Source organism: Anser brachyrhynchus (genome assembly GCF_964034855.1).
Source record: "Anser brachyrhynchus genome assembly, contig: SCAFFOLD_238, whole genome shotgun sequence".
In the NCBI taxonomy this organism is placed as follows: Eukaryota; Metazoa; Chordata; class Aves; order Anseriformes; family Anatidae; genus Anser; species Anser brachyrhynchus.
In genome coordinates, this window is record NW_027663514.1 from 45,265 (window position 1) to 67,655 (window position 22,391).

The window sequence follows — 22,391 nt, forward strand, 5'->3', positions numbered from 1 at the left end:
TTTTTCGGTTGGGGCGACCTTGGAGGAGAACAAATCCTCCAAAAACAAGACCATACCTCTTTACCTAGAGCTACCCCTCAAAGTGCTAACAGTGACCAGACCCAATATAATTGATTAATGGACCAAGCTACCCCAGGGATAACAGCGCAATCCCCCTCAAGAGCCCATATCGACAGGGGGGTTTACGACCTCGATGTTGGATCAGGACATCCTAATGGTGCAGCCGCTATTAAGGGTTCGTTTGTTCAACGATTAACAGTCCTACGTGATCTGAGTTCAGACCGGAGCAATCCAGGTCGGTTTCTATCTATGACACACTCTCCCCAGTACGAAAGGACCGAGAAAGTGGGGCCAATACCACAAGCACGCCCCCCCCCCCCGCTCTAAGCAGTGAAACCAACTAAACCGTGAAGAGGGCCTTCCCCCACCACTTTCAATCCTAGAAAAGGACCAGCTAGAGTGGCAGAGCCCGGCAAGTGCAGAAGGCTTAAGCCCTTTCCCCAGAGGTTCAAATCCTCTCCCTAGCTTCACCCATGATTCAAATAACAACACTAAGCTGCCTCGTTATATCCCTCTTATACATCATCCCAATCCTGATTGCCGTAGCCTTCCTAACCCTAGTAGAACGGAAAATCCTAAGCTACATACAATCCCGCAAAGGCCCTAACGTTGTCGGGCCTTTTGGCCTACTTCAACCATTTGCGGACGGACTGAAACTATTTACCAAAGAGCCCATCCGACCCTCTACCTCTTCCCCACTTCTATTCATTCTGATACCAATACTAGCCCTTGTCCTAGCCCTCACCACTTGAGCACCACTACCACTCCCATTTCCCCTAGCAGATCTAAACCTCGGAGTTCTCTTCCTAATAGCCATGTCAAGCCTAGCCGTCTACTCAGTCCTATGATCAGGCTGAGCCTCGAACTCAAAATACGCACTAATCGGAGCCCTACGGGCAGTAGCACAGACCATTTCATACGAAGTGACACTGGCCATAATCCTGCTATCAATAATCATACTAAGCGGAAGCTACACACTCAGCTCCTTTGCCATCGCACAGGAGCCTCTATACTTCATTTTCTCCTCATGACCCCTAGCAATAATATGATACGTATCCACCCTAGCAGAGACAAACCGAGCTCCTTTTGACCTCACAGAGGGTGAATCTGAGCTAGTCTCAGGGTTTAACGTTGAATACGCCGCAGGACCCTTCGCCTTATTCTTCCTAGCTGAATATGCGAACATTATGCTAATAAATACACTTACAGCCATCATATTCCTAAACCCAAGCGCCCTAGGGCCACCCACAGAACTATTCCCCGTCATCCTAGCCACAAAAGTCCTCCTACTATCTTCTGGTTTCTTATGGGTCCGAGCTTCATACCCACGATTCCGATATGACCAACTAATGCACCTACTATGAAAAAACTTCCTACCCCTCACACTAGCTCTGTGCCTCTGACACATCAGCATACCTATCTGCTATGCAGGCCTACCTCCTTACATAAGGAAATGTGCCTGAACTACAAAGGGTCACTATGATAAAGTGAACATAGAGGTATAACAGCCCTCTCATTTCCTGTTGACCTTAGAAAAGTAGGAATTGAACCCACACAAGAGAAATCAAAATTCTCCATACTTCCCTTATATTATTTTCTAGTAGAGTCAGCTAATCAAGCTATCGGGCCCATACCCCGAAAATGATGGTTTAACCCCCTCCTCTACTAATGAACCCTTACGCGACCCCAATCATAACCTTCAGCCTCATCTTGGGCACCACAATCACAATTTCCAGCAACCACTGAGTTCTGGCCTGGACAGGACTGGAGATCAACACACTAGCCATCATTCCCCTAATTGCCAAATCCCACCACCCACGAGCAGTAGAAGCCGCAACGAAATACTTCCTAACCCAAGCAGCTGCTTCCGCCCTGGTCCTATTCTCTAGCATAACCAATGCCTGAGTCACCGGCCAATGAGACATCACACAAATAAACCACCCAACCTCCTGTCTACTACTGACAGCAGCAATCGCTATTAAACTGGGCTTAGTGCCATTTCACTTCTGATTCCCAGAAGTACTACAAGGATCGCCACTAATAACAGCCCTGCTACTCTCGACCCTCATAAAATTCCCCCCACTAACCCTGCTCCTACTAACATCCAAATCCCTCGACCCAGCTCTACTCACCGCCATGGCCCTAGCCTCAACAGCACTAGGAGGCTGAATAGGACTGAACCAAACACAAACACGCAAAATCCTAGCCTTCTCGTCCATCTCCCACTTAGGCTGAATCGCCATCATCCTAGTTTACAGCCCCAAATTGGCCTTACTTACCTTCTACCTATACACAATCATAACATCAGCCGTATTCCTAGCCCTTAACAAAATCAAAGCCCTTAACCTATCCATGATCACAACCTCATGAACAAAAACCCCAGTGCTAAACGCCACCCTAATACTAGTACTTTTATCCCTAGCAGGCCTCCCCCCATTAACAGGCTTTATACCAAAGTGACTTATCATCCAAGAACTAACTAAACAGGAAATAACACCAGCAGCCATGGCAATTGCCATGCTATCACTGCTCAGCCTCTTCTTCTACCTACGCCTCGCATACCACTCAACAATTACCCTTCCCCCCAACTCCTCTAACCACATAAAACAATGATACACTAGCAAAGCCCCAAGCACACCTACTGCGGTCCTTGCCTCACTATCAATCCTCTTACTTCCCCTGTCCCCAATAATACATGCCATTGTCTAGAAACTTAGGATAACACCCCAAACCGAAGGCCTTCAAAGCCTTAAATAAGAGTTAAACCCTCTTAGTTTCTGCACATTAAGACTTACAGAATATTAACCTGTATCTTCTGAATGCAAGTCAGACGCTTTAATTAAGCTAAAGCCTCCCTAGACAGATGGGCTTCGATCCCACAAAACTCTAGTTAACAGCTAAATGCCTAAACCAATTGGCTTCTGCCTACAAAGACCCTGACGCACCCTAGTGCGCATCGATGAGCTTGCAACTCAACATGAATTTCACTACAGAGCCGATAAGAAGAGGAATTAAACCTCTGCAAAAAGGACTACAGCCTAACGCTTCAACACTCAGCCATCTTACCCGTCACCTTCATCAACCGATGACTATTTTCCACTAACCATAAGGATATTGGCACCCTGTACCTCATCTTCGGGGCATGAGCAGGAATAGTCGGCACCGCACTCAGCCTATTAATCCGCGCAGAACTAGGACAACCAGGAACTCTCCTAGGCGACGACCAAATTTACAATTGAAGGTGATGCCTGCCCGGTGACTTAGGTTTAACGGCCGCGGTATCCTAACCGTGCAAAGGTAGCGCAATCAATTGTCCCATAAATCGAGACTTGTATGAATGGCTAAACGAGGTCTTAACTGTCTCTCACAGATAATCAGTGAAATTGATCTCCCCGTGCAAAAGCGGGGATGTGAACATAAGACGAGAAGACCCTGTGGAACTTAAAAATCAACGACCACCGCGAATCCTCAATCAACCCCACTGGGGCCACTACCATCGCAGAGCCTGGTCGATATTTTTCGGTTGGGGCGACCTTGGAGGAGAACAAATCCTCCAAAAACAAGACCATACCTCTTTACCTAGAGCTACCCCTCAAAGTGCTAACAGTGACCAGACCCAATATAATTGATTAATGGACCAAGCTACCCCAGGGATAACAGCGCAATCCCCCTCAAGAGCCCATATCGACAGGGGGGTTTACGACCTCGATGTTGGATCAGGACATCCTAATGGTGCAGCCGCTATTAAGGGTTCGTTTGTTCAACGATTAACAGTCCTACGTGATCTGAGTTCAGACCGGAGCAATCCAGGTCGGTTTCTATCTATGACACACTCTCCCCAGTACGAAAGGACCGGGAAAGTGGGGCCAATACCACAAGCACGCCCCCCCCCCTCTAAGCAGTGAAACCAACTAAACCGTGAAGAGGGCCTTCCCCCACCACTTTCAATCCTAGAAAAGGACCAGCTAGAGTGGCAGAGCCCGGCAAGTGCAGAAGGCTTAAGCCCTTTCCCCAGAGGTTCAAATCCTCTCCCTAGCTTCACCCATGATTCAAATAACAACACTAAGCTGCCTCGTTATATCCCTCCTATACATCATCCCAATCCTGATTGCCGTAGCCTTCCTAACCCTAGTAGAACGGAAAATCCTAAGCTACATACAATCCCGCAAAGGCCCTAATGTTGTCGGGCCTTTTGGCCTACTTCAACCATTTGCGGACGGACTGAAACTATTTACCAAAGAGCCCATCCGACCCTCTACCTCTTCCCCACTTCTATTCATTCTGATACCAATACTAGCCCTTGTCCTAGCCCTCACCACTTGAGCACCACTACCACTCCCATTTCCCCTAGCAGATCTAAACCTCGGAGTTCTCTTCCTAATAGCCATGTCAAGCCTAGCCGTCTACTCAGTCCTATGATCAGGCTGAGCCTCGAACTCAAAATACGCACTAATCGGAGCCCTACGGGCAGTAGCACAGACCATTTCATACGAAGTGACACTGGCCATAATCCTGCTATCAATAATCATACTAAGCGGAAGCTACACACTCAGCTCCTTTGCCGTCGCACAGGAGCCTCTATACTTCATTTTCTCCTCATGACCCCTAGCAATAATATGATACGTATCCACCCTAGCAGAGACAAACCGAGCTCCTTTTGACCTCACAGAGGGTGAATCTGAGCTAGTCTCAGGGTTTAACGTTGAATACGCCGCAGGACCCTTCGCCTTATTCTTCCTAGCTGAATATGCGAACATTATGCTAATAAATACACTTACAGCCATCATATTCCTAAACCCAAGCGCCCTAGGGCCACCCACAGAACTATTCCCCGTCATCCTAGCCACAAAAGTCCTCCTACTATCTTCTGGTTTCTTATGGGTCCGAGCTTCATACCCACGATTCCGATATGACCAACTAATGCACCTACTATGAAAAAACTTCCTACCCCTCACACTAGCTCTGTGCCTCTGACACATCAGCATACCTATCTGCTATGCAGGCCTACCTCCTTACATAAGGAAATGTGCCTGAACTACAAAGGGTCACTATGATAAAGTGAACATAGAGGTATAACAGCCCTCTCATTTCCTGTTGACCTTAGAAAAGTAGGAATTGAACCCACACAAGAGAAATCAAAATTCTCCATACTTCCCTTATATTATTTTCTAGTAGAGTCAGCTAATCAAGCTATCGGGCCCATACCCCGAAAATGATGGTTTAACCCCCTCCTCTACTAATGAACCCTTACGCGACCCCAATCATAACCTTCAGCCTCATCTTGGGCACCACCATCACAATTTCCAGCAACCACTGAGTTCTGGCCTGGACAGGACTGGAGATCAACGCACTAGCCATCATTCCCCTAATTGCCAAATCCCACCACCCACGAGCAGTAGAAGCCGCAACGAAATACTTCCTAACCCAAGCAGCTGCTTCCGCCCTGGTCCTATTCTCTAGCATAACCAATGCCTGAGTCACCGGCCAATGAGACATCACACAAATAAACCACCCAACCTCCTGTCTACTACTGACAGCAGCAATCGCTATTAAACTGGGCCTAGTGCCATTTCACTTCTGATTCCCAGAAGTACTACAAGGATCGCCACTAATAACAGCCCTGCTACTCTCGACCCTCATAAAATTCCCCCCACTAACCCTGCTCCTACTAACATCCAAATCCCTCGACCCAGCTCTACTCACCGCCATGGCCCTAGCCTCAACAGCACTAGGAGGCTGAATAGGACTGAACCAAACACAAACACGCAAAATCCTAGCCTTCTCGTCCATCTCCCACTTAGGCTGAATCGCCATCATCCTAGTTTACAGCCCCAAATTGGCCTTACTTACCTTCTACCTATACACAATCATAACATCAGCCGTATTCCTAGCCCTTAACAAAATCAAAGCCCTTAACCTATCCATGATCACAACCTCATGAACAAAAACCCCAGTGCTAAACGCCACCCTAATACTAGTACTTTTATCCCTAGCAGGCCTCCCCCCATTAACAGGCTTTATACCAAAGTGACTTATCATCCAAGAACTAACTAAACAGGAAATAACACCAGCAGCCATGGCAATTGCCATGCTATCACTGCTCAGCCTCTTCTTCTACCTACGCCTCGCATACCACTCAACAATTACCCTTCCCCCCAACTCCTCTAACCACATAAAACAATGATACACTAGCAAAGCCCCAAGCACACCTACTGCGGTCCTTGCCTCACTATCAATCCTCTTACTTCCCCTGTCCCCAATAATACATGCCATTGTCTAGAAACTTAGGATAACACCCCAAACCGAAGGCCTTCAAAGCCTTAAATAAGAGTTAAACCCTCTTAGTTTCTGCACATTAAGACTTACAGAATATTAACCTGTATCTTCTGAATGCAAGTCAGACGCTTTAATTAAGCTAAAGCCTCCCTAGACAGATGGGCTTCGATCCCACAAAACTCTAGTTAACAGCTAAATGCCTAAACCAATTGGCTTCTGCCTACAAAGACCCTGACGCACCCTAGTGCGCATCGATGAGCTTGCAACTCAACATGAATTTCACTACAGAGCCGATAAGAAGAGGAATTAAACCTCTGCAAAAAGGACTACAGCCTAACGCTTCAACACTCAGCCATCTTACCCGTCACCTTCATCAACCGATGACTATTTTCCACTAACCATAAGGATATTGGCACCCTGTACCTCATCTTCGGGGCATGAGCAGGAATAGTCGGCACCGCACTCAGCCTATTAATCCGCGCAGAACTAGGACAACCAGGAACTCTCCTAGGCGACGACCAAATTTACAATGTAATCGTTACCGCTCACGCCTTTGTAATAAGCTTCTTTATAGTCATACCCATCATGATCGGAGGATTCGGCAACTGATTAGTCCCCCTCATAATCGGTGCCCCCGACATAGCATTCCCGCGAATAAACAACATAAGCTTTTGACTCCTCCCCCCATCATTCCTCCTCCTACTAGCCTCATCCACTGTAGAAGCTGGCGCCGGCACAGGCTGAACTGTCTACCCTCCCCTAGCAGGTGACCTTGCCCACGCCGGAGCTTCAGTAGACCTGGCTATCTTCTCACTCCACTTAGCCGGTATCTCCTCCATCCTTGGGGCCATCAACTTTATCACCACAGCCATCAACATAAAACCCCCTGCACTCTCACAATACCAAACCCCACTATTTGTCTGATCCGTACTAATTACCGCCATCCTACTCCTTCTATCACTCCCCGTACTCGCCGCCGGTATTACAATATTACTAACTGATCGAAACCTAAACACCACATTCTTCGACCCCGCTGGAGGAGGAGACCCAATCCTGTACCAACACCTATTCTGATTCTTCGGACACCCAGAAGTCTATATTCTGATCCTACCGGGGTTCGGAATCATCTCACACGTAGTCACGTACTACTCAGGCAAAAAGGAGCCCTTCGGCTACATGGGAATAGTCTGAGCCATACTATCCATCGGCTTCCTAGGATTCATCGTCTGAGCTCACCACATGTTTACAGTAGGAATAGACGTTGATACCCGAGCCTACTTTACATCAGCCACTATAATCATTGCCATCCCTACCGGAATCAAAGTATTTAGCTGACTAGCCACCTTGCACGGAGGAACAATCAAATGAGACCCCCCCCAATACTATGAGCTCTAGGATTTATCTTCCTATTTACCATCGGAGGATTAACAGGAATCGTTCTTGCAAACTCTTCCCTAGACATCGCCCTGCACGACACGTACTACGTAGTTGCCCACTTCCACTACGTCCTATCCATAGGCGCCGTCTTTGCCATTCTAGCAGGATTTACTCACTGATTCCCACTACTCACTGGGTTTACCCTACACCAAACATGAGCAAAAGCCCACTTCGGGGTAATATTTACAGGAGTAAACCTAACGTTCTTCCCCCAGCACTTCCTAGGCCTAGCAGGAATACCCCGACGATACTCGGACTATCCCGACGCCTACACACTATGAAACACCATTTCCTCCATCGGCTCCCTAATCTCAATAGTAGCCGTAATCATACTAATATTCATCATCTGAGAAGCCTTTCTGGCCAAACGAAAAGTCCTACAACCAGAACTAACTACCACAAACGTTGAATGAATCCACGGCTGCCCTCCCCCATACCATACTTTCGAGGAACCGGCCTTCGTCCAAGTACAAGAAAGGAAGGAATCGAACCCTCACATGCTGGTTTCAAGCCAACTGCATTCACCGCTCATGCTTCTTTCTTATGAGATGTTAGTAAACCAATTACATAGCCTTGTCAAGACTAAATCACAGGTAAAAATCCTGTACATCTCATGTGGCCAACCACTCCCAACTAGGATTCCAAGACGCCTCATCACCCATCATAGAAGAACTCGTTGAATTCCACGACCACGCCCTAATCGTTGCCCTAGCTATCTGCAGCCTAGTTCTCTACCTTTTAGCCCACATACTAACAGAAAAACTCTCGTCCAATGCTGTAGACGCCCAAGAAGTAGAGCTGATCTGGACAATCCTACCTGCTATCGTCCTGGTACTCCTCGCCCTCCCATCCCTACAAATCCTCTACATAATGGACGAAATCGACGAACCAGACCTCACCCTAAAAGCCATCGGCCACCAATGATACTGAAGCTACGAATACACAGACTTCAAAGACCTATCATTCGACTCCTACATAGTGCCCACCCCAGACTTACCCAACGGCCACTTCCGACTGCTAGAAGTTGACCACCGCGTAGTTATCCCAATAGAATCCCCCATCCGCGTGATCATTACTGCAGGAGACGTACTCCACTCCTGAGCAGTCCCAACGCTCGGAGTTAAAACAGACGCAATCCCAGGCCGACTAAACCAAACTTCATTCATTACCACCCGGCCTGGGATTTTTTACGGACAATGCTCAGAAATTTGCGGGGCTAATCACAGCTACATACCCATTGTAGTAGAATCAACCCCACTCCCACATTTCGAGGCCTGATCGTCCCTTCTATCATCATCCTAATCATTAAGAAGCTATGCAACAGCACTAGCCTTTTAAGCTAGCCAAAGAGGGACTTCCCCCTCCTTAATGATATGCCACAGCTTAAACCCGCACCATGATTTTCAATCATAATTATAACCTGATTAACCCTAGCACTCCTCATCCAACCAAAACTACTAGCCTTCACCACAACCAACCCCCCATCAAATAAGACCTCCCTCACTACCAAACCCACACCATGATCCTGACCATGAACCTAAGCTTCTTTGACCAATTTTCCAGCCCCAATCTATTCGGCATCCCCTTAATCCTACTATCCCTACTCTTCCCAGCCCTACTATTCCCGTCCCCAAACAACCGATGAATCAACAACCGCCTTTCTACTATCCAAACATGACTCCTTCACCTAATCACAAAACAACTAATAGTCCCACTCAACAAAAATGGCCACAAATGAGCCATAATATTTACATCCCTAATAATCATACTTCTTACAATCAACCTTCTAGGCCTCCTTCCATATACATTCACCCCAACCACCCAACTATCTATGAACATAGCCCTAGCCTTCCCACTATGGCTCGCCACACTACTAACAGGCATGTTTAACCATGTACGTGCCCCAGGGCCGGCTTAAAGTAGGCTCTATTGTCCCACTTTACTGCTAAATCCGCCTTCCAGAAGTGGTTTCACGCTTCTTTCCGTGTGCCCTATGAATAGGGAATGTAGCCCATTTCTTCCACTCCATAGGCTATACCTTGACCTGTCTTATTAGCGGGGTGCTATTGTGTCCACTGTTGTGCTCTCATTCGAGGTGGGCTGGCGACGGCGGTATGTAGGCTGTGTTGGCAAGGGGTGGTTGGGTTAATCGGGGATTATCGATTGTAGAACAGGCTCCTCTAGGTGGGTTTGGGGCACCGCCAAGTCCTTAGAGTTTTAAGCGTTTGTGCTCGTAGTTCTCTGGCGGATACTTCGGTAAAGTAAGTATCAAGATTTAGGGCCAGGCATAGTGGGGTATCTAATCCCAGTTTGGGCCCTGGCTTTCGTGGGTTTAAATCAGTCGTTAGTTCCTAAGATCATCTTAATGGTGTGTTTAGGTGCATCTTGGGCTTATGACAGCTCAGTTGCATTTTGATCTTAGTTAGCTAGGATAGGCATTTTACCACTCTTTACGCCGTGTCAATAGGACGGTTGATTTGGGTTTCTTGTATGACCGCGGTGGCTGGCACAAGATTTACCAACCCTTGAAGTTAGGCTGTTGCTATAACTAAGTCAAGTTTGCACTCATTGCTTAATGTTAATTACTGCTGAATACCCGTGGGGGCGTGGCTTAGCGAGGCGTCTTGGGCTACTACTTGGGTGTGCCTGATACCCGCTCCTCAAGGCCTGTATGGGGGTAGGTGGTCGAGGGCGTTTACACTGGGGCGCGGATACTTGCATGTATATATTTAGCAAAAACCAACCGTAAGGTTAGGACTAAGTCTTTTGTCCGCAGGCATGTTTTATGCCATCTTGGCAACTTCAGTGCCATGCTTTGTGTTAAGCTATGTGGACGGGGGTGTGGTTAGCTGATAGTTGAGTGGTGAGTGAGAGTGAAGTATATGAAATTATTGCTTGTGTTTACTATTTTTAGTACTGGAGTTTCTCTAAGTCCTAGGACTAGGAGGAAATGGTGTTTCATAGTGTGTAGGCGTCGGGATAGTCCGAGTATCGTCGGGGTATTCCTGCTAGGCCTAGGAAGTGCTGGGGGAAGAACGTTAGGTTTACTCCTGTAAATATTACCCCGAAGTGGGCTTTTGCTCATGTTTGGTGTAGGGTAAACCCAGTGAGTAGTGGGAATCAGTGAGTAAATCCTGCTAGAATGGCAAAGACGGCGCCTATGGATAGGACGTAGTGGAAGTGGGCAACTACGTAGTACGTGTCGTGCAGGGCGATGTCTAGGGAAGAGTTTGCAAGAACGATTCCTGTTAATCCTCCGATGGTAAATAGGAAGATAAATCCTAGAGCTCATAGTATTGGGGGGGGTCTCATTTGATTGTTCCTCCGTGCAGGGTGGCTAGTCAGCTAAATACTTTGATTCCGGTAGGGATGGCAATGATTATAGTGGCTGATGTAAAGTAGGCTCGGGTATCAACGTCTATTCCTACTGTAAACATGTGGTGAGCTCAGACGATGAATCCTAGGAAGCCGATGGATAGTATGGCTCAGACTATTCCCATGTAGCCGAAGGGCTCCTTTTTGCCTGAGTAGTACGTGACTACGTGTGAGATGATTCCGAACCCCGGTAGGATCAGAATATAGACTTCTGGGTGTCCGAAGAATCAGAATAGGTGTTGGTACAGGATTGGGTCTCCTCCTCCAGCGGGGTCGAAGAATGTGGTGTTTAGGTTTCGATCAGTTAGTAATATTGTAATACCGGCGGCGAGTACGGGGAGTGATAGAAGGAGTAGGATGGCGGTAATTAGTACGGATCAGACAAATAGTGGGGTTTGGTATTGTGAGAGTGCGGGGGGTTTTATGTTGATGGCTGTGGTGATAAAGTTGATGGCCCCAAGGATGGAGGAGATACCGGCTAAGTGGAGTGAGAAGATAGCCAGGTCTACTGAAGCTCCGGCGTGGGCAAGGTCACCTGCTAGGGGAGGGTAGACAGTTCAGCCTGTGCCGGCGCCAGCTTCTACAGTGGATGAGGCTAGTAGGAGGAGGAATGATGGGGGGAGGAGTCAAAAGCTTATGTTGTTTATTCGCGGGAATGCTATGTCGGGGGCACCGATTATGAGGGGGACTAATCAGTTGCCGAATCCTCCGATCATGATGGGTATGACTATAAAGAAGCTTATTACAAAGGCGTGAGCGGTAACGATTACATTGTAAATTTGGTCGTCGCCTAGGAGAGTTCCTGGTTGTCCTAGTTCTGCGCGGATTAATAGGCTGAGTGCGGTGCCGACTATTCCTGCTCATGCCCCGAAGATGAGGTACAGGGTGCCAATATCCTTATGGTTAGTGGAAAATAGTCATCGGTTGATGAAGGTGACGGGTAAGATGGCTGAGTGTTGAAGCGTTAGGCTGTAGTCCTTTTTACAGAGGTTTAATTCCTCTTCTTATCGGCTCTGTAGTGAAATTCATGTTGAGTTGCAAGCTCATCGATGCACACTAGGGTGCGTCAGGGTCTTTGTAGGCAGAAGCCAATTGGTTTAGGCATTTAGCTGTTAACTAGAGTTTTGTGGGATCGAAGCCCATCTGTCTAGGGAGGCTTTAGCTTAATTAAAGCGTCTGACTTGCATTCAGAAGATACAGATTAATATTCTGTAAGTCTTAATGTGCAGAAACTAAGAGGGTTTAACTCTTATTTAAGGCTTTGAAGGCCTTCGGTTTGGGGTGTTATCCTAAGTTTCTAGACAATGGCATGTATTATTGGGGACAGGGGAAGTAAGAGGATTGATAGTGAGGCAAGGACCGCAGTAGGTGTGCTTGGGGCTTTGCTAGTGTATCATTGTTTTATGTGGTTAGAGGAGTTGGGGGGAAGGGTAATTGTTGAGTGGTATGCGAGGCGTAGGTAGAAGAAGAGGCTGAGCAGTGATAGCATGGCAATTGCCATGGCTGCTGGTGTTATTTCCTGTTTAGTTAGTTCTTGGATGATAAGTCACTTTGGTATAAAGCCTGTTAATGGGGGGAGGCCTGCTAGGGATAAAAGTACTAGTATTAGGGTGGCGTTTAGCACTGGGGTTTTTGTTCATGAGGTTGTGATCATGGATAGGTTAAGGGCTTTGATTTTGTTAAGGGCTAGGAATACGGCTGATGTTATGATTGTGTATAGGTAGAAGGTAAGTAAGGCCAATTTGGGGCTGTAAACTAGGATGATGGCGATTCAGCCTAAGTGGGAGATGGACGAGAAGGCTAGGATTTTGCGTGTTTGTGTTTGGTTCAGTCCTATTCAGCCTCCTAGTGCTGTTGAGGCTAGGGCCATGGCGGTGAGTAGAGCTGGGTCGAGGGATTTGGATGTTAGTAGGAGCAGGGTTAGTGGGGGGAATTTTATGAGGGTCGAGAGTAGCAGGGCTGTTATTAGTGGCGATCCTTGTAGTACTTCTGGGAATCAGAAGTGAAATGGCACTAGGCCCAGTTTAATAGCGATTGCTGCTGTCAGTAGTAGACAGGAGGTTGGGTGGTTTATTTGTGTGATGTCTCATTGGCCGGTGACTCAGGCATTGGTTATGCTAGAGAATAGGACCAGGGCGGAAGCAGCTGCTTGGGTTAGGAAGTATTTCGTTGCGGCTTCTACTGCTCGTGGGTGGTGGGATTTGGCAATTAGGGGAATGATGGCTAGTGCGTTGATCTCCAGTCCTGTCCAGGCCAGAACTCAGTGGTTGCTGGAAATTGTGATTGTGGTGCCCAAGATGAGGCTGAAGGTTATGATTGGGGTCGCGTAAGGGTTCATTAGTAGAGGAGGGGGTTAAACCATCATTTTCGGGGTATGGGCCCGATAGCTTGATTAGCTGACTCTACTAGAAAATAATATAAGGGAAGTATGGAGAATTTTGATTTCTCTTGTGTGGGTTCAATTCCTACTTTTCTAAGGTCAACAGGAAATGAGAGGGCTGTTATACCTCTATGTTCACTTTATCATAGTGACCCTTTGTAGTTCAGGCACATTTCCTTATGTAAGGAGGTAGGCCTGCATAGCAGATAGGTATGCTGATGTGTCAGAGGCACAGAGCTAGTGTGAGGGGTAGGAAGTTTTTTCATAGTAGGTGCATTAGTTGGTCATATCGGAATCGTGGGTATGAAGCTCGGACCCATAAGAAACCAGAAGATAGTAGGAGGACTTTTGTGGCTAGGATGACGGGGAATAGTTCTGTGGGTGGCCCTAGGGCGCTTGGGTTTAGGAATATGATGGCTGTAAGTGTATTTATTAGCATAATGTTCGCATATTCAGCTAGGAAGAATAAGGCGAAGGGTCCTGCGGCGTATTCAACGTTAAACCCTGAGACTAGCTCAGATTCACCCTCTGTGCGGTCAAAAGGAGCTCGGTTTGTCTCTGCTAGGGTGGATACGTATCATATTATTGCTAGGGGTCATGAGGAGAAAATGAAGTATAGAGGCTCCTGTGCGACGGCAAAGGAGCTGAGTGTGTAGCTTCCGCTTAGTATGATTATTGATAGCAGGATTATGGCCAGTGTCACTTCGTATGAAATGGTCTGTGCTACTGCCCGTAGGGCTCCGATTAGTGCGTATTTTGAGTTCGAGGCTCAGCCTGATCATAGGACTGAGTAGACGGCTAGGCTTGACATGGCTATTAGGAAGAGAACTCCGAGGTTTAGATCTGCTAGGGGAAATGGGAGTGGTAGTGGTGCTCAAGTGGTGAGGGCTAGGACAAGGGCTAGTATTGGTATCAGAATGAATAGAAGTGGGGAAGAGGTAGAGGGTCGGATGGGCTCTTTGGTAAATAGTTTCAGTCCGTCCGCAAATGGTTGAAGTAGGCCAAAAGGCCTGACAACGTTAGGGCCTTTGCGGGATTGTATGTAGCTTAGGATTTTCCGTTCTACTAGGGTTAGGAAGGCTACGGCAATCAGGATTGGGATGATGTATAGGAGGGATATAATGAGGCAGCTTAGTGTTGTTATTTGAATCATGGGTGAAGCTAGGGAGAGGATTTGAACCTCTGGGGAAAGGGCTTAAGCCTTCTGCACTTGCCGGGCTCTGCCACTCTAGCTGGTCCTTTTCTAGGATTGAAAGTGGTGGGGGAAGGCCCTCTTCACGGTTTAGTTGGTTTCACTGCTTAGAGGGGGGGGGCGTGCTTGTGGTATTGGCCCCACTTTCCCGGTCCTTTCGTACTGGGGAGAGTGTGTCATAGATAGAAACTGACCTGGATTGCTCCGGTCTGAACTCAGATCACGTAGGACTGTTAATCGTTGAACAAACGAACCCTTAATAGTGGCTGCACCATTAGGATGTCCTGATCCAACATCGAGGTCGTAAACCCCCCTGTCGATATGGGCTCTTGAGGGGGATTGCGCTGTTATCCCTGGGGTAGCTTGGTCCATTAATCAATTATATTGGGTCTGGTCACTGTTAGCACTTTGAGGGGTAGCTCTAGGTAAAGAGGTATGGTCTTGTTTTTGGAGGATTTGTTCTCCTCCAAGGTCGCCCCAACCGAAAAATATCGACCAGGCTCTGCGATGGTAGTGGCCCCAGTGGGGTTGATTGAGGATTCGCGGTGGTCATTGATTTTTAAGTTCCACAGGGTCTTCTCGTCTTATGTTCACATCCCCGCTTTTGCACGGGGAGATCAATTTCACTGATTATCTGTGAGAGACAGTTAAGACCTCGTTTAGCCATTCATACAAGTCTCGATTTATGGGACAATTGATTGCGCTATCTTTGCACGGTTAGGATACCGCGGCCGTTAAACCTAAGTCACCGGGCAGGCATCACCTTCAATACTTGTTTAATTTGCTGAAGGTTATGTTTTTGGTAAACAGTCGGGCCTTATTAATTTGCCGAGTTCCTTTCACAGATTTTAATCGCTCTTATAGGCGCTCCTGAGTCGGGTTAACAGGGTTAGTTAATACGTGGTCTTGTAGGGGTTTTTGTATCTGTCTAGGTCTGTTAATAATGTTTCTATGTAAGCTTGCGCCGTTAGAGGGGTGTGGCCCTGTACATGAGGGGCCTAGGATGATTCCTAGGATTGTTATGAGGATGGCAGCGGTTTTGGTGATAAGGGGTATGGTTATTGGGGGGGTTTTGGTTGGTGTGATGAAAGAGGTAATGATTATTCCTGCTGTAATGCTGCCTAGGGCGAGTCGGGTTAGGGGGGCGGTGATTAGTGGGTTGTTTTCGTTTATTGATACTATTGGGGGGATTCGGGTTTGTCCAGCTTGGACTAGGATGGTTATGCGGATGCTGTAGGTTGCGGTGAATGCTGTGGCTATAAGGGTTAGGAGTAGGGCTCAAGTATTTAGGTATGATGTGTTTAAGCTTTCGATGATGAGGTCTTTTGAGTAGAATCCGGCTAGGAATGGGGTTCCTATCAGCGCCAGGTTTCCGATGGTTAGGCAGGAAGTAGTGACTGGGAGTATTTTCTGTAGGCCTCCTATCTTTCGGATATCTTGTTCTCCGTTTAGGTTGTGGATGATAGACCCTGAGCATAGGAATAGTATGGCTTTAAAGAAGGCATGGGTTGAGATGTGTAGGAAGGCTAGTTGTGGGAGGTTTAGTCCGATAGTGACTATTATTAGTCCTAGTTGGCTGGATGTTGAGAAAGCAATGATTTTTTTGATGTCATTTTGGGTTAGGGCGCATGTGGCAGCGAATAGGGTTGATAGAGCACCTAGGCATAGGCAGGCAGTTAGGGCTGTCTGGTTGGTGGCTAGCAGGGGGTGCATGCGGATGAGCAGGAAGATTCCGGCTACTACTATGGTACTGGAGTGCAGTAGGGCTGATACTGGGGTGGGGCCTTCTATTGCTGCGGGCAGTCATGGGTGGAGTCCAAATTGGGCGGATTTTCCTGCGGCTGCGAGGATTAATCCTATGAGGGGGAGGATTGGGGTTTGGTGGGGGTGTACGGCTTGTTGGATCTCTCAGGTGTTGAATGTTGAAGCTAGTCATGCTATGCTCAGGATCAGTCCGATGTCTCCGATTCGGTTGTAGATTACGGCTTGTAGGGCGGCGGTGTTGGCATCTGCTCGGCCTTGTCATCAGCCGATGAGAAGGAAGGACATGATTCGTACTCCTTCCCAGCCTACGAATAGGAGGAATATGTTGTTTGCGGTTGTTAGGAGGAGTATGGCGACTAGGAATGTCAGTAGGTAGGTGAAAAATTTTGTTACGTATGGCTCTGAGGCCATGTATCATATGGCGAATTGTAGGATTGATCATGTTACAAATAGGGCGATTGGAAGAAATGTTATTGAGTATTGGTCTATTTTTAGGCTCAGGGGGATTTTAAAGTTTATAATGAATTTTCACTCCCAGTGGCAGGTGACAGATTCTACTCCCGAGTAGATGAATGCGGTTGTAGGGGCTAGGCTAATTAGGAATGCGGTTTTAACAGCGCGGGTGGTGGCTTGTGGGGTGTTTTTAAAGTTTTTAAATAGAAATGGCAGGATGATTGGGGTTAGGAGGATTGTCAGCGTGAGTAGTGTGAGGGAGTTGATTAGTAGTGTGGGGTTCACTACTTTTACTTGGATTTGCACCAAGATGGGTGGTTCCTAAGACCAGTGGATTGCTGTTATCCTTTAAAAGTAAGGGGGCTGAGGTTTTAGGCTCAGATGTAAGAGTTAGCAGCTCTTGTTGGTTAAACCCTCCCCTCGGCAGGTAAGAAGGTTTGAACTTCTATTCTTAGAATCACAGTCTAATGTTTGGTTTAAACTATACTTGCATGAGGGGATTCCGGAGATCAGTTCGGGTTTGAGGATTAGGAGGAATATTGGGATAATGTGGAGTGTTATGAGCAGGTGTTCTCGCGTGGTTGAGTTTTGCATAGATGTGATGTGGGAGGGGATTGAGCCTCGTTGGGTCATTAGTAGTATGAATAAGGTGTAGGAGGCGGTTAGTAGGGTTGCGATTCCTGTTAGGATGATCGTGAAGGCAGATCAGTTGAATAAGGTGATTATAATGGTTAGCTCTGCTATGAGGTTTGTTGTTGGGGGTAAGGCTATGTTTGTTAGATTGGCCAGCAATCATCAGGTAGCTATGAGTGGTAGGAGAGGTTGTAGGCCTCGTGTGAGTAGTAGAATTCGGCTGTGCGTACGTTCATAGTTTGTGTTGGCTAGGCAGAATAGTATGGAGGAAGTTAGTCCATGGGAAATTATTAGCATCATTGCCCCTGAGAATGATCAGTGGGTTTGGATTATTCCTGCGGCGATAACTAGGCCTATGTGGCTAACGGATGAATAAGCGATTAGTGATTTTAGGTCTGTCTGTCGTAGGCAGATTGAGCTAGTCATTAGGGCGCCTCATAGGGCCAGGGTTAGGAAGGGGTAGTGCAGGAGGTTGGACAGTGGGCCCATAAATAGAGTGACTCGTATAATTCCGTATCCTCCTAGCTTTAGTAGTAGGGCGGCGAGGAGTATTGAGCCTGCGATGGGTGCTTCTACGTGGGCTTTTGGCAGTCAGAGGTGTAGGCCGTATAGTGGGGCTTTTACTATGAATGCTATGAGCAGTGCTAGACCTGATAGTATTCCTGTCCATGAGGTGGATAGGGTTGGGTGGGTTAGTTGTAGGGTTGGCAGGTGCAGGGTGCCAATTTTCACGTATAGGTGTATGATTGTGATTAGCAGGGGTAGAGAGCTTACTGGCGTGTAGAATAGCAGGTAGATGCCAGCGCTTAGGCGTTCTGGTTGGTTCCCCCATCGGGTGATTAAGATTAGGGTGGGAATGAGGGTTGCTTCAAATGAGATGTAAAATAGTGCTAGTTCTGTGGTGGAAAAGGCTAGTAGGATGAATGGCTGGACTGCGACTAAGGTTGAGATAAAGATTCGTTTGCGTTGTAGGGGTTCTTGTTGCAGGTGGTTTTGGCTTGCTATGATTATGAGTGGGAGTAGTCAGCAGGATAGTACTAGGAGGGGGGATGAGATTTGGTCAATTCCTGTTCAGTTGGATAAAAATTTGTAGGGGTAGTAGGTTGGGATTAATCACTGTAGGCTTAGGGCAGCGATTAGGAGGCTGTATAAGGTGGTGTTAGTCCATAGAAATTTTGGTGGAGACAGCAGGGCTGTTGGAAGAAGTATGATTGTGGGTAGGATGATTTTTAGCATTGCAGGAGGTTTAGGTTGTGTAGATGGTCGGAGCCATGTGTGCGGGTGGAGGCTACTAGGATGGCCAGGCCTGTGCCCGCCTCACACGCTGAGAAGGTTAGCATGAGAATTGGTACCATGGTGAATGAGGAGACTTGGTTTTCGATGGATCATATTGATAGGCCTACGAATATCGATAATATTATGCTTTCAAGGCATAGTAGGGCGGATACTAGGTGGGTTCGGTGGAAGGCTAGTCCTAGTCCGCTGAAAATGAAGGCTGAGTAGAAGCTTAAATGTAGGGGCGACATAAAAAAGTTACAGGGTTGGCTGTAATCTGCTGGGTCGAAACCAGCTATCTTTTTGGTTAGACTAACTTTCTGTTATTCTGCTCATTCTAGGCCCCCTTGAATTCACTCGTAGGCCAGTCCGAGTGTTAGGAGAAGGAGGATCACTACAGTTCAGGTGAGGGTCATTAGGGGGGATTGGAGTTGGACGGCTCATGGCAGGGGGAGTAGGAGGGCGATTTCTAGGTCGAATAGGACGAACAGGATGGCTACTGAGGAAGAATCGGACTGAGAATGGTAATCGAGCAGATCCAAGTGGGTCGAATCCACATTCGTACGGTGAGAGTTTCTCTGAGTCGGGGTTTATTTGGGCGAGTCAGAAGTTTAATGCGGTTAGGGCGGCGCTTAGGATTGATGATAGGGCGAATATGAACATGAGTGCGTTCATTGCTCTCCTCTGGGTTTATACCAGATTCTAGAGATTGGAAATCAATTGTAATTAATATACTAGAAGAGCAAGATCCTCATCAGTAGATGGTTATGTAGAGGAATAGTCAGATGACGTCTACGAAGTGTCAGTATCAGGCTGCTGCCTCGAATCCGAAGTGGTGGTCTGATGTAAAGTGGAACTTGATCAGTCGGAAGAGGCAGACGGTCAGGAAGGAGGATCCGATGATTACGTGGAGTCCGTGGAATCCAGTGGCAACGAAGAAGGTAGATCCGTAGACGCTATCGGCGATTGAGAATGGGGCTTCGTGGTATTCTATTGCTTGTAGGGCTGTGAAGTAGAATCCCAGGAGGATCGTTAGGGTTAGGGCGTGGATGGCGTGTTTTCGGTTTCCTTCTGTGATGCTGTGATGGGCTCACGTTACGGTAACGCCTGAGGCTAGTAGGATGGCTGTGTTTAGTAGGGGGACTTCTATCGGGTTGAGTGGTTTAATTCCTGTTGGGGGTCATTGGCCTCCTAGTTCTGGGGTTGGGGCCAGGCTCGAGTGGAAGAACGCTCAGAAGAACCCTAAGAAGAAGAATGCTTCGGATGTGATGAAAAGGATTATGCCGTATCGTAGGCCTTTTTGGACTGTGGGAGTGTGATGGCCTTGGAAGGTGCTTTCTCGTACAATGTCTCGTCATCATTGGAGTATTACTAGGAGTATTGAGATGAGGCCTAGGGTTAGTAGTATGGATGAGTTGTAGTGGAATCACATGATTAATCCTGAGGTTGTGAGTAGGGCGGCGGCTGCCCCGAAGATTGGTCAAGGGCTTGGGTCAACTATGTGGTATGAGTGTGCTTGGTGTGCCATTAGATGTTTTCTTGTAAGTATAGGCTTAGAAGGAGCACGAAGACGTAGGCCTGGATTATGGCTACTGCTGCTTCTAGGATGGTTAGGAGTAGTAGGATGATTATTGTTAGGATGGATACTGCAGGAAGGGTGGGTATTAATGCAATGGAGGCTGTAGAGACGAGTTGGATGAGTAAGTGTCCTGCTGTAAGGTTGGCTGTAAGGCGGACTCCGAGGGCTAGGGGGCGGATTAGTAGGCTGGTTGTTTCGATCAGGATTAGTGTGGGGATTAGGGGTGTAGGGGTACCTTCGGGTAATAGGTGGGCTAAAGAGGCTGATGGTTGGTTTCGTAGGCCTGTTAGTAGTGTGGCGAGCCATAGTGGGAAGGCTAGGGCTATGTTCATAGATAGTTGGGTGGTTGGGGTGAATGTATATGGAAGGAGGCCTAGAAGGTTGATTGTAAGAAGTATGATTATTAGGGATGTAAATATTATGGCTCATTTGTGGCCATTTTTGTTGAGTGGGACTATTAGTTGTTTTGTGATTAGGTGAAGGAGTCATGTTTGGATAGTAGAAAGGCGGTTGTTGATTCATCGGTTGTTTGGGGACGGGAATAGTAGGGCTGGGAAGAGTAGGGATAGTAGGATTAAGGGGATGCCAAATAGATTGGGGCTGGAAAATTGGTCACAGAAGCTTAGGTTCATGGTCAGGATCATGGTGTGGGTTTGGTAGTGAGGGAGGTCTTATTTGATGGGGGGTTGGTTGTGGTGAAGGCTAGTAGTTTTGGTTGGATGAGGAGTGCTAGGGTTAATCAGGTTATAATTATGATTGAAAATCATGGTGCGGGGTTAAGCTGTGGCATATCATTAAGGAGGGGGAAGTCCCTCTTTGGCTAGCTTAAAAGGCTAGTGCTGTTGCATAGCTTCTTAATGATTAGGATGATGATAGAAGGGACGATCAGGCCTCGAAATGTGGGAGTGGGGTTGATTCTACTACAATGGGTATGTAGCTGTGATTAGCCCCGCAAATTTCTGAGCATTGTCCGTAAAATTCCCAGGCCGGGTGGTAATGAATGAAGTTTGGTTTAGTCGGCCTGGGATTGCGTCTGTTTTAACTCCGAGCGTTGGGACTGCTCAGGAGTGGAGTACGTCTCCTGCAGTAATGATCACGCGGATGGGGGATTCTATTGGGATAACTACGCGGTGGTCAACTTCTAGCAGTCGGAAGTGGCCGTTGGGTAAGTCTGGGGTGGGCACTATGTAGGAGTCGAAGGATAGGTCTTTGAAGTCTGTGTATTCGTAGCTTCAGTATCATTGGTGGCCGATGGCTTTTAGGGTGAGGTCTGGTTCATCGATTTTGTCCATTATGTAGAGGATTTGTAGGGATGGGAGGGCGAGGAGTACCAGGACGATAGCAGGTAGGATTGTCCAGATCAGCTCTACTTCTTGGGCGTCTACAGCATTGGACGAGAGTTTTTCTGTTAGTATGTGGGCTAAAAGGTAGAGAACTAGGCTGCAGATAGCTAGGGCAACGATTAGGGCGTGGTCGTGGAATTCAACGAGTTCTTCTATGATGGGTGATGAGGCGTCTTGGAATCCTAGTTGGGAGTGGTTGGCCACATGAGATGTACAGGATTTTTACCTGTGATTTAGTCTTGACAAGGCTATGTAATTGGTTTACTAACGTCTCATAAGAAAGAAGCATGAGCGGTTAACCTCCTGGGAGACCCAGAAAACTTCACCCCAGCAAACCCACTAGTAACCCCACCACACATCAAGCCAGAATGATACTTCCTATTCGCCTACGCCATCCTACGTTCAATCCCAAATAAACTAGGAGGCGTATTAGCACTGGCCGCCTCCGTACTGATCCTATTCCTAATCCCATTCCTGCACAAATCAAAACAACGAGCAATAACATTCCGACCACTCTCCCAGCTCCTATTCTGAGTACTAGTCGCCGACCTCCTCGTCCTAACATGAGTAGGAAGCCAACCCGTCGAACACCCATTCATCATCATCGGCCAACTCGCTTCAATC

The 22,391-nt window shown here is 47.4% G+C and overlaps 1 long non-coding RNA gene across 1 annotated transcript in view; it reads left to right on the plus strand.

The window, feature by feature from the left end:
• Positions 1-11,880, plus strand: part of LOC308187366 — a 34,613-nt gene extending 22,733 nt beyond the window's left edge. Inside the window, exons 2-3 of the long non-coding RNA XR_013944636.1 lie at positions 6,900-7,102; positions 11,701-11,880. This is a non-coding gene — a long non-coding RNA (uncharacterized lncRNA). The remainder of the gene's footprint in view (positions 1-6,899; positions 7,103-11,700) is intronic.
• Positions 11,881-22,391: the final 10,511 nt, after the last annotated feature.